Source organism: Notamacropus eugenii, chromosome 6 (assembly GCF_028372415.1).
Source record: "Notamacropus eugenii isolate mMacEug1 chromosome 6, mMacEug1.pri_v2, whole genome shotgun sequence".
Classification (NCBI taxonomy): Eukaryota; Metazoa; Chordata; class Mammalia; order Diprotodontia; family Macropodidae; genus Notamacropus; species Notamacropus eugenii.
In genome coordinates, this window is record NC_092877.1 from 231,454,526 (window position 1) to 231,466,119 (window position 11,594).

Below are 11,594 nucleotides of genomic sequence, written 5' to 3' on the forward strand. Positions count from 1 at the left end.
AGCAATGACCAATTGTAAAAGAGTTGGCTACAATGATCAAGACAGTAGACCAAGACAATTCCAAAGGATCCATGATTAAAAAAATGCTATCCAACTCCAGAGTGAGAACTGATGAACTCTGAATGCAGACTGAAGCATATCTTTAACCTTTCTTCATATTTCTTGCTTTGTTTTCTGTCTGTGATTCATTTTACAACATGGTTAATATGAAAATATGTTTTCCATGACTTCACATGTGTAATTGATATCAAAGTATTTGCCTTTTCAAGGAGGGAAGAGAGTCAGGAAGGAGGGAGAGAATTTGGAACTCAATTTTTTAAAAACATAACTGTCAAAATGTTTTACATACAAATTATAAAATCTAAAATCCATGAATAGTAAAATTTGGGAGTTTAGGTATGTTTCTAAAAAAAAATTTCATAAAATCTCTCAATGTATCTTGAACATCAAGTAGCTGTCTCCAATAATTACCATGGTTCTATCAGGAATCACAATGTAAGAGATCTTAGAAAACATCTGGTCTAACTCTTACCTAAAACAATGATCCTTTTCACACCATCCTTGACGTATCTCCACTTCTTTTGTAGAGAGGGAGAGACTGAAGAGCAAGCAAGTGAGGGGTAAGAGATGGAACAACACATTGGAAAAGGTAGGAAGCATGAGGAGTGGGATTGCAGGAGGTCAGAGGAAGACAACAGAGGGACTCACCTCTTCCTCTGGTTTAAGAGGGAGGAAGCATGCGATAGTCAAAGACACAGATGTTTTCAGGTGAAAAGGGAAGGAATTGACAACTGTCTTGACAAATGACCCTGGTTTTCACATGGTAGACATAAAGTAATCACATACTATGAGATCATTAGGAAGGAATTGGTAATGAAGAGGAGAAAGATAGTTGCTATGGCTGCACAAGTAACTTGATATTCATTGGGAAAAGAGATTATGTTTAACGGATCTGGGAAAATGGGCATCTTGCAACTCCTGGGCTGGTTTTTGTTCACCCATTTCTTTTCTTTCCTATGTCCCAGGGATCTTTTACCTTGCCCTCTTTTTTCTCCTGCTGTTATCTATGATCTGCCCCAAGATAGAACAACATGAGAGTCTCTTCTATTCCCTTCTTTTCTTTCCATAAGCAAATTTGTCTTGGGAAGCTTTTCAAGAGATTTTATTTATGGAAACTACATGGAATAGGAATGCAATTTTTAAAATGAAGAAATACTTTAATAAGAACTTAATATATGAATTTTTTTTTAAAAAGTTTGGTGTTTCTTAATTGACTTCTCTTATTATTACTGTTTTTGAAAGGTGTAGGGAAAACAGACCTGTGATTTCATCAGTGTAACAGGAGTTCCCAAATAGGAAACTCCCTTTACCAACAGAGACTTGCAACTCATCTGAAACATATGGTCTTAGAGAGTTGTCTTGGGTATGAGGTTAAATAGTTTGCCTCAAGTCCCATGTATTAGACGTAAGACTGAAATCCAGATCTACCTGACTCTAAAATAAGCTCAGTGTCTATTAAACCATGCTGCCATTTTCTTTTGGTTCTTCTTGGGAGCAATCCTCTTACCACCATTTTTCTCTCTTTTTTTTCCTGAAACTGGGGCTCATGTAGTTTCCTCCTCCTCATCCATTCTTTTTTCACACATGGTTAGATATTGTAGGGCACATGCAAACACACAAAGCCAATTATATCTACAAAGACTCAACTGTTATCACATACATCTCAGATGAAGCGCAAGACTGGCCATCCAAACTGAATGTCTCTGTTTTAAACATAGGGAAGTTGTCATTCATTTTAGAACAGTGCAAATCTTTGTAGCTTTGGTTGAAGCCATAGAAAGGATAAGAAGGGACTTGTTCTGCTCTAGTTACCTTAGCAAAACAAAACACAGGCTAGCCAGGGTTCTAATGAGTACAACTGTGGTAAGTACCTGAGCATTGGAGCATTTTATCCGGTTTCTGATTCCAAGTGAAAGTTGGGAGTGAGTTAGGATTAAATTAGGTGAATACTGGACTTAAATTAAGTAGTTATAAATTACAAGTATACCTGGAGTTAAGAGAGCAACAAACCATGCCTGAATATTCCTTCTTACTTTAAATCTTGCTACAGGTGTATTGCCATTTGCTCACCTCGATGTAGTATGAGTCACTGAATTGCATTATTTTAGTTAAGTATTTCTACAATAAACATATCCAACCCAAGCTGTGTGTTTTTTCTTTCTCAGGCATCAATTATCTATGCCTGGAGAAAGCCAACCCATTTATCACTTCTGCTACACTAAATGGAAACACTGTTCATTAAATGGGTGCTATAGCTACCATAACTGCACGAATAGAATTTCTGCAAGATATAACTTCTCTATATTAATATATTACTTTTCCCTGGCTCTGAAATTACTGCCTTAAATGGTCTCATGAATTATGACTTTTCTACTACCCTTGTCTCCCTCCCTGGCTCAGGTCACCATATGCAGTTTAAAAAATGATATTTAAGATTGGGGGTGGGAGTTGCTCCCCTCAAAAAAATAAAAGAAGAGAAGGAAGAAAGGAGTTCTGATAACTAAAAATAGTTCTTTGTTGTAAGTTTATCAGGTGCCTCCACTTCTATGTTGGGGCTATATTTAACAGTAACAATAACAGTAAAAGGCTGTTGTCCCAATTCCAGGTGTGTTTTTGATACTAATTCAGAACTGAAAGTAAACATTCCATTGGCATTTAGAATATTTCATTTTGAAGCTATTGATATTTCATTAAAGCCATGACTGTCACCTACTGTAGTCTTAGATAAAGTCCAGATATGAAATAGAACCTGACTTGAATAAACAAAGGTTTGAAGACAGAATGCTTAACTTCTAAACATTAAAGTTTTTGCTCATTTTAATAATGAATTTTGTTTTGCTTATACTTTATTATTATATAGTTAAACAGGGAATCAGGCATGGGTAGATTTACTTATAGAATTTTAATGAACAGAAATTTCACTTAGAAGAAAAAAATGACATACAGAAATCTTCTGAAAAAGAGATTCTGCAAATTCACTGCTTGTTGCTATATGGCCCAAATTCCCCAAATAATTATGGGAAAGGTCCATTGCCATCTAGTTGTATAAACATAAATGAGCCCTAGATAACACCCAAAGCTCAAAGAATAATGACAAAGGTGGAAGAGATAGTCTAGTCAGGCATGAAATTGATTTTATAATAACAAATTTCTGTTGCCTTCCATGTGCTAAGTAAATAATTCTGAAGCAGGGGGTAAAGATAATAAAAATAAAATCATTAACTGCTTCTACTAAATCAAACACAGAAAGAAAGAAACCTGTTGTCATGTTGACCCTGAAGTCTGTTTAATGGCTAATTAAAGCACTTGCTTTAGGCATGACACAGTCTTTAATCACTGGTACCTCCACAGCTTTTGTAGAGGTTTTGAGTGACCTAATAGTTCTCCATGTAGTATACCTCCAATTTTATGCTAATAGAATAGTAAAGTATTGTGCTTTATTTAGCAGAACAAAATGAACTTCCTTGAATTCTAAAGTCTATAATGTCTCCATAGATTGCATTCTAACACCTGAAGAAAACTAGTGCAATTTGCATGCTGTTAGTAAGGTGAAATTCCAGGATGATGCAACATGTACAAAACCCAAAGAACAAATCCTGTTAATTTCAGGTAATGGAATTTTAAGGTCACTTTGGATGTGATGTCATCTTTGCTGATTAGACAAAAATACTGGATAGGAGAAGATTGTGGTTTCAATACTGAAGTGGGTCAACTGAGTTTACTTCTGTCCCCTGGCTACTGACTTCACCCTTAATTTCAGCTATAAATTTATTTCAAAAATATGGTTTGAAGTCATAAGAGGAAAGTACAAAGAGATCAGCACAGAAGCAAATGCTTCTGTAAAAGCAACTTACAGGACATTGTTTTTTCTGTGTACACTTATTTGTTTGTAATACATGTAATATATTGTAATACATTCCTACACAGAAGGTTACTCTAGCCTTGACTCTCCTTCAACTTTGGCTAGGCACTGATTTTATGGTAGCTCCCTGCTGCCATCTGTAAATTCAGAATTCTTTGTCATTCTACCCACAATATTATGAGGATTCTTCACCCAGCAAGGAAGGAAGGAACGAACAAAAGGAATGAAGGGACAAAGGGAAGAAGGGACAGAAAGAGGAAGAAAAGAAGGGAGTCATTCTTCTAAGTTAGAAACTTTGAAAAGTGCATTATTCTGACTCTAGAGAACTGGGAGTTTTATTCTTATTGTATAGCCCAGTCAAGGAACTAGGGAGGGTGCATTTCTCATTCCCATTCTCAGGGATCCATTGGAAAGATGTATTCCTGGCTTTAGGAATGGTAACTTGGAAAGAAATTTCATAATTTTATTCAATCCTCAGGAAGTATTTATTAACTTTCTACTACATGTCTATGCATTGCTAGATGTTGGGGATAGAAAGAAATCAAAATGGTCCCTGACCTCTAGGAGTTTACAACATATTCAATGTCAGTCATTTTCAGTAGTGCTAATAAGGCTCAGCTATGATATGGGTTACTTTTGCTTTTTTGAGCTTTCAATAAGACCCTAACTACAATTTATTCAAGAATAATGAATGGTTGCTGAATGTTAAGTTTATAATATTTCTATAGGAAAATTGAAAATGCCTTATGAGTTCCAAACAACTGACTTACAAATGACCCTATGGAATCCAACCGTTTCATAAGTTGTAACAGAACTTAAACTATATTTGCAGTATAAGTCAAGGTTCATTTAATAATATCTCTAAGTAAATACTTTGTTTTCAAATCTATTAATATTTATCACGGCTACATCACCTACTTCCTAAGCATTAGGCATAATCTTCACAGGGCTGTGGCTGATGGACATGTACTCTGCAAACCTATGAGACCTCATAGAAAATTCATAACCCAAATTTCATTACATGAAACAAAAATAATGTGTTTGGGATAGAAGGTGCAGTAAGAATTTAATGTGTGCAGTCACTCCGAAGGTAGAAACTAGAGAAATGTAAATTGGAATAGTAGCCTAAGTATATTCACCACTGGAAAATGACGTGGTTTAATGCACCAACAAAGTTCAATCTATCAGATATTTAGTTTGAAAATATAAAGGCACATCTATCAAAATCCAGGTGCTATGGTCACTACTGGATATAGCATACAAGAGGAAAATATCAATATATTAAGAGAAGACTGAACAAGTAATAGTCACTGTACTGTATAGATAATAGAATTTAAAATAGAAAAGAACCTCAGAGATTGAATTCAAACACATTTTACAGATGAAGAAATGGAGACCCAGAAAAGTTACTTGTCCAAGACACACAAGTAGGAAATTATAAAGTCAAAATTCAAACCCAGTCTTTTGATCATAAATTCTGTGTAATCCTAAGCCCTTTGAAATCCTACATTCTAACTCAACATCTTTTGACTCTAAATCGAAAGCTTTCTTCTACTATATCATGCTGTCTTCCATGTGCTTAAATGTTAACAATTCTTTCCTGATTGAAAAACAATTTACAAAGATCAAATTTTATACTGTATCCTTTCAATCATCTGAAATGATAGAACAATATTAACCCATTTCCTTGATTCAAGGCTGAAGTGTAAATGACCACATTATAGTTATAAAGATTTAAGTGGAGTGAAATAAGACATCGTTCTTGCTGTCATGCTTTTTAGTATGATGTTTTCAGCCATGTTGTCCAATGCCTTCAGTGAGGATGGGCATGGCATCATGGTCAGCTACTACAACAAGGGTAAATTTGTCAACTCGAAACAGCTACAAGCCAAGAACAAAGTGGGGGGAGCATCGGTGCATGATTTTCTGTTTGCAGATAATTGTGCACTCAGCGCAGCCTGTGAAGCTGAGATGCAACAAAGCATGGATCAATTCTCTGCTGCTTGTGCTAACTTTGGCCTAACAACACCAAGAAAATACAGGTGTTCCATCAGCCACCACCACACCATCCATACATGGAACCATCAGTTACAGTAAATGGAGAAGTCTTGAATGCTGTGGATAAGTTCACTTATCTTGTTAGTGTACTTTCCAGGGATGTACATGTTGATAATGAGGTTGATGCACACATTACCAGAGGCAGCTCAGTGTTTGGGAGGCTCCAAAGGAAAGTGTGGAAGAGAAAAGGTATTAGACTGACTATCAAGCTGAAGGTCTACAGAGCTATTGTTCTGATCTCATTATTGCATGCCTGTGAATCCTGGGCAGTATATAAGTGCCATGCCAGGAAACTGAACTGCTTCCATTTGAATTATCTTAGGAAGGTTCTGAAGATCACCTGGCAGGATAAAATACCAGACACTGAGGTCCCTTCTTAAACTAAACTGCCAAGCATTCAAATTCTGCTTCAGAGAGTGCAACACTGATGGGCTGACCATATTGTTTGAATGCAAAATAAACACTTGCCAAAAACACTATTTTATGGAGAACTCACATAGGGCAAGTGTTCACATGGTGGTCAGAAGTCTACTCTCAAGACCTCTCTTAAGAACTTTGGAACTGATTGTGTGACATGAGAGACACTGGCAGAAGACCATTCAGAATGGCGTGTCTTCCTCAGAGAAGATGCTGTGCTCTTTGAACAAAGCAGAATCACAATAGCTAAAAAAAATGAGAAGGGCAAACTTGACTCTAACATAGTAATGTCATTTTGGCCCTCTTTGGTAATGAAGGACAACAATCAACCAATCAACCAACCAGGTGGACATAGTGGAATGCAAGAAGACCTAGATTCATGTCCTGTCTCCCATAAACTATTTGAACCTGAGCAAATTACTTCATCTCTTAGTGCTCTATGAGACTATAAGAATAAAAAAGAAAGTTCCACCCTACATTAGTAAAGAGAGTTTCCTTTTCTGGGCATTTTTATATTAATAAAACCACAGGTCCAGTCTCTGTTTTCATTTTTAAAATGTTATCCCTTCACCTAACTATGGCATAAAACTACATTCAGAATTCCTCCTTCCTAAAGACATTTTGTTGTTGGGCCCATTTCTTTGTCTCAAATTTTTCACATGTGGTTTTGCAAGCAATCAGGGAGACAGAGACAAAATAATCTGAAGTCTCTGGCAACTCTGTGGTGCTATGAAAAGTTTAAGAAAAAAATACTAGCAACTCAAAACAGTACCAGGTTAGAACTTTTCTTTTTGGTGATCCTACTCCCTTTGAAAAAATCTACAGCTCATAAAAGTCTTGAAATCAAAAGAACTGGGTTTAAATTTCAACTTTTATACCTACTAGCTGTGTGACTCGGTGAATCACAACCTCTCTGAAACCCATGTTTTTCATCTGCCAATTGAAGATAATGATATAGTATTCTTTATTTAACCAGGTTGTAAATAAAGCACTTTGTAAACCATGAAATGCCATATAAAAGTTTTTTGTTATTGTTAAAATGATTTAGGGTACCTCTCTGACCCTTAGGACATCACTGTAGACCTTGTCTTGTTCAGTCATTTTTCAATTATGTAGACTGTCCATGACTCCCTTGGGGTTTTCTTGGCAAAGATACTGGTGTCTTGTCATCTGAACCAGTGTGGTACTGTGGTTATATTGTGTCTATAACGATCATGGGGACCTGTTCTGAGGACAGGATGTCATCCCTGGGTGCCCATCGGGAACCCCTACCCTGCTTGCCCTGCCTGATGTGCCTGATTGTTTGAACACTGAACATTGGTCTGTCAGCTCAGCTCAGCCCCTGCCCATTCTCTCTTAGCTGCACAGTTCCACATTCCCTTCCATAAAATAACTCATCTCCTGGACAGGATGATTTTTTGACATGTTGTGTCCAGCCAGGTCAGGGGGAAAGGTTTGTTGTACATGAATATAGAGGAGAACTCTGATAAAGAATAAATCAAGATGTAAAAGAGTTGAGCTGGGCAGAGCAGGAACAGAGATGGGAATCTGGAACAGGAACCTAGTTGACCTGGAAGATAGTAGCAGCTAGGCAGCATAAGTGCATAGAGCACTTGAAATAGGAAAAACTGAATTCAAATTTGTCTTCAGACAAGGTGCTTAACCTCGATACCTCAGTTTCCACATTTGCAAAGTAACAGAGGGTGATTATATGTATCAAATGAGATAAGACATGTAAAGTGCTTTGTAAGCCTGAGAGAACGATATAAAATGTCATTTGGTATTATAATTAATGAGCTGCTGTATTTTACACCGAAATGGCATGATAATCACTCCACCTCCTTCCCCCACACCCTTCAGAGAATGTGGAGCAAGAACCTACTGAGTACCCTCAGTCTAAAAGATCGAATGACTTCAGTTTGGGGAAATATGGTGCTTCCATAAGCTCTGGAACATAGAGCGAAGAAAGTTCCCAAGTTCTTTCATTGGCTCAATAGCCCTCCCAATCTATGAAGAAAGGAAGGAAACATGCACTTATTAAGTACTTGCTATGCATTTTAGAGGCACCTCCCAATGTCTCTGAGAGCTAAGCACTGAATTCCTTCTATACACCAAAATACCATTGGCAGGAGGGCAAGCTTCACGATTACCTTTGGATCCAGTATTGTAGTACTGATGGAAGGTCACAGGTAATGCTGAGAGAGGAGTCCTAGTTATGCGAGGAAGTAAGTTTCTCTTCAAGGCTCCTACCAACCACTATCTCTATCCAAACTCGTTCATTCCAAATGGGATACTCTGGGTCAGGAGTGGAGAACCTGCAGCCTCAAGACCATATGTGGCTTATTAGGTCCTTGGAGGTTGCCTTTTGACTAAGCCCAAATTTTACAGAATAAATCCTTTTATTAAGGGAATTTCTTCAGTGCCACACTTACGGACCTAGAGGACCACATGTGGCCTTGTGGTTGGAGGTTATCCAACACTGAAAGAAACATAGATCAAAGTTCCTTCCCCAAAGTGGTTCAATGGAAGATTATTTTTGCCCCCTTTGCTTTCCTTCTTGGTACAGATTTCACAAAGACTCAATTTTACACACACACACACACACACACACACACACACACACACAAACTTAACTTGTCCCAGGAGCCCTGGAAGGTCTTCAGTGGATAGAATTTACCCAAGGGAAACTACAATACTTAACAGTGGGTGGGAGAAAGCAATTGACTTCTCAAGATTGGTCACCCAGAGGAAGGAAAGGCAGGAAAAATTAGGAGAAAACACACAGATTTAACAGAAGCAAGGCAGTAACACAAGAGAACCAAGTGAGAAAATAGTTAAAGAGGCAACCAGATCTAGTCAGCATGAGAACATGGGAACAAACTGGATATTGGCAAACATTAATGCCAAGACCAAAAGGTGCCCTGCTTGCTGTCTTCCCAGCAGAGATATCTTTTATGCCAGGGTGGCATTCCAGTCACATCTACAGATAAGGCAGAGAAGCTATTATTTGTTTCAAACAGCTGGCTTACCTAACTAGTCCTGCCTCCTACCTCCATGGCTGGGCACCAACTTTATCAAACTTGGTCTTCAAATCCATATCCGACCCCTAAGTTTAACTACTGAAAATCACGGAGATTCAATTTTGCATGATTAAACACCACATTCAAAAACTTAAGAGAACAGTGACCACTTTTTGAACATGAGCTGATATAATAAAAATTTGAATAACAAAAAGTATTTAAGTATGCTTACCAGGTTTTCTCTGTCTCCACTGAAGACAGACTTAAAAGAAAAAGGCTTAAATTAAAACCTAAGGGACTTGGTTTTAATTGTTACACTGAGTCTGTCTATCCAAAGAGATTTCTCAAATTTCCTTCTCAGAAGATCTTTGAAAATCAAAAGGAAACTCATTTGTCAGGGTTAATTATGTCTAGAACCCAAGACTTGTTCGTATCAAATGACAAAGCCCTAAGAAAAATCTCATATCCCATCTTATAGCATGGCCTTTGACTTGCTTCCCAAAGGTATGCTAACATAATATAGTCTAACTTTAAAAATACTCTTTTTAAAATGTAACCAGATAAAAGTTTGATTTCACATGCAAAACATGTTTTCTTTTTCCTGCGTAACAACCTCTTCTCATCAAGAAAAATTTACTATTTTAAATATGCTCTGTAGGAATCATAACATTCAATTCTGAGCTAAAAAGGTGAGATGGTAAAGCCTGAAAAGGCAACTAGTTAGTATAGTAGAGAGGAGAGTAGAAAGCTTGAGTGCAAATCCTACCACAGACACTTAATAACTTTGTGACCTCGAGCAAGATATTTAACTTCTCTGGGACTAAATTTCCTCGTTATAAAGTAAAGATGATAATAGCACCTGTCTCACAAGCTGATTGTGAATCTGAAAGGAGATATTATATGTAAAGCTCTCTTCAAATCCAAAAGTGCTGTATAAATGTTACTTATTAATATTATATGTTGTAGTTTCACATTATTTTGTCATATCTTACATATAATTATTCTATTGTTTAATTATAATTATATGTAATATTATATAATTTAATTCCTTCTTTGGCATATTAAGAAAAAAAGATTCAGAGATTTTTCTAAATCACTTAAGAAATTAGTTGAATGACTGAAACTCTTGGCTCCTTGTGACGTGCTTTTTATAGTACACCTTATTGCTCTCATGGGCATATATGGCCATGCAAATACGGTCAAATAGAGATCAAGCAGAAAGTATAATAAACATGGAATCATACTGCACAGGAAAATTTAAGATACATTCACTTTACATAAGATATTTCAACATATCTATTTTTTAAAAGCAAAAAGTCAAATGAAGAATGAACAGATGGTTATTCTCTCTTATGTCAGCATCAAGACCTCTCTCATTTTAATATCACATATATCAGTCTTCCCTCTGGATAAGATGCAGTAGATATGCCTACTTGTGCAAAGCTTTATATCAGAGTTGCCAATTTCTAGTACCAGATGGTTGGGCCCTCAAAAGAACTAGTTGGGAACTTGAACTAACACTTAGCCTCAAGTAATCCCATAAAGGTCTAGATGAGAAATGACTATTCTTCACCTACTCATCAGCCACCTAACCAAAACAGTCTTCCTAAGGCATATTACTCCTCTGCTAAAAAGCTTTCACTGAGTCTTTATTGACTCTAGTATAAAGCTTAACACTTAAGGCCCTCCATAATCCAATCTACTTTTCCAACCTTATCTCATATTACATTCATAAACTGCATACTCCAATCAAAGTAACCTACTAATCATTATCTCCCATCTCCATGAATTTGCCCAAGCTGACCCCTTGTCTATATAATACACTGTATGGAGTGTTCAGGAAGACCAGCACCTCTGGTGCTTTGGCTTACTTAGCCCTTTTCAGAGCTGTTCATCCAATTTTATTGTGTGCCTGATTCACCCAACTCTCACCTGTGGCTCAGCAGCCATCTCAACAGACAAGACTAAATCAGGTTTAGGGGGATGTCTACCCTAAACATGTGAAGACATTACCCTGGTAGAATGGATGGATAAGAACAATTTGTTCCAATGACCATGAAGATGATAGAAGCGGGCACTGTGGAGAGCTCAGAGCTTGGTTGGACATTGAAGCTGCCAAGGTCACCCACCTGGGCCATCCACTGCACTATCTAGCTGCCACAACTCTTCACTGTCCT